A 2,233-nucleotide genomic window follows, 5' to 3' on the forward strand; every position below is an offset into this window, starting at 1 on the left:
AAACAAACGTTATGGGTTTTTAGGTGTTTCCCAACGTCACCTTTTAGCTCTGGATTTTTTCTGTCTTCCGATCGACATAGCTCCGCATTTTTATAGTCGTGCTGCTGACTTATACTAGCTTTAGACATCAGATTATCTTCATTAGTCTTTAGCTTTTGTATCTCGTTGTCCATACTATCCACTTTTGTACAAAGTGTAGTAATGGCTTTGAGTATCTTTTCAATTGTATCTTCTTCCTCAGTCTCAGTCTGAGTAGCTTTGTCGTGATAGATAATCTGCAATAACATTCTTATCAGTTTTTATTACTTCAATTGTAAATATAAAATTTAATATATTTAATACCAATCTCCTTATTTCTTTTGTTGTTACCGAATCTTGTATTTTTCTTGTTAGCCACCATTTTACTTGTGTATTATCTGTTCTTATAATAAATTCGTTATATACAATATATGGTTCAAATGATAATAAACATTTATATACCGAATATAATTCTGCCCTATTTATTTCCCATCTTATTTCTGCATTAGTAAATGTTCCTGAATAATATCTACAATGATGTTCTATTTTTTCTTCTCCATACTTGTATTTTAATACTCCTCCATTACTTTTTTCACTAACATCTGATTCTACTATATAAGTAAATTTTTTATTTTCATCCGGAAAATATAGTTTAGGTAGGTTCTTACATAATAATTTTACTTTTTGTATTTGTGTTTGGTCCTTTTTATCAAACTGGTATTCTATATATTTCTTTAATTTTTGTTGTAATGGTTTTAAATTATCTGCTAATTTTGATATGTATTCTCTTACTTGATTTACTAGTCCTAAGAATGATTGTAATTTCTTTTTTGTGTCTAGTTGTTCATTTGAGTTAATTATTTTTTGTACTATATGTGTTTGCATTTTTATTCCATTTTTATCTATCTGTATTCCTAGGAATTCTATTTGGCTTTTCATTATGTCTGCTTTCTTTTTTACTTAAGCTTATGCCTGAATATTCTATGATATGTATGAATTTTTCTAATAATCTTATGTGTTCATCTTGGGTTTTGGAATATAATAATATATCATCAATATATACTACACAATTTTCTAGTTGTTTAAAATAGTTATCCATAAAGTGTTGATATCTACCTGGTGCATTTTTATATCCAAATGGTAATACATTGCATTCATAAAGTCCTTGTGGTACTGTAAATGCCGTAAGTTTTTTAGATTCTTCTTCTAACTTTAAGTGGTAAAATCCTGACTTGCAGTCAAATTTACTAAAATAATTATATCCTTGTGTTTGTCTTATTTTTAATATTTTATTTGGTATCGGGCAATTATATGTTTTAGTTTTTGCTTTTAAATTTCTATAATCAATAACCATTTTGGTTTTTCCTCTTTTTTGTTCACTATGTTTATTTACGATAAATGTCGGGCTTGTGTGCTTACTATTGCTTTTTTGTATGTACCCTTTTTCTAGTAATTCACTTATATGTATCTTAAATTTTGTTAAATCATTAAAATTATATTTTGATGGTTTTTGGGTTATTATACTATTATTAATAATTAGCTCAATTTTTATTTTTGTTTTATGTTTTTCCCATCCTTGTAAAGGATCTTCACTATATAATAATTCTAACTTATCTTGGATTATTTTTACTTTATCTATAGAGAATATAATTAATTCTATCTTTGGGTCTTTCTCTTTTATATTTTCTAATTTTTGTGTAATTTTTTCACTTCCTTTTATCCATTCTGTTGTTTTTCGTTTTTTGTTATTTACTCTTTTTGCTCCTATTTTTTGTTTACACGGTGTTGTAAACCACCAGTGTGTTTTTGTTATTATATGTGGGTATAATTTTTCTAAAAATGGCATTCCTAATAGCATATCTTTTGTGGTTGATTCAAAGTTATATATTTCTTCTATAGTTAATATGTTATCCCATATTTGTATTTTTATATTTTTTGTCTTATATGTGATCATGCTTCCTTCATTATTAAATCATGTTACTACTATCGGTGTTTTTAATTTTTCCCACTTATCTTCTGGTAAACAATTGTATTTACATATATTAGCTTCTGCTCCCGTATCTATCATTGGTGTATAATATCTGTTGTAATATCCTTCTATTATTATCTTTGCAAGTATATATATTTTCATATTTTTATCATACTAAAGTCCTTTTTATTATTACTCTTTTATTTTCATAATTTATTATTAACTGTTTGTCTTCTAGATTATATG

This window comes from Solanum stenotomum, chromosome 4, assembly GCF_019186545.1.
Source record: "Solanum stenotomum isolate F172 chromosome 4, ASM1918654v1, whole genome shotgun sequence".
NCBI lineage: Eukaryota > Viridiplantae > Streptophyta > Magnoliopsida > Solanales > Solanaceae > Solanum > Solanum stenotomum.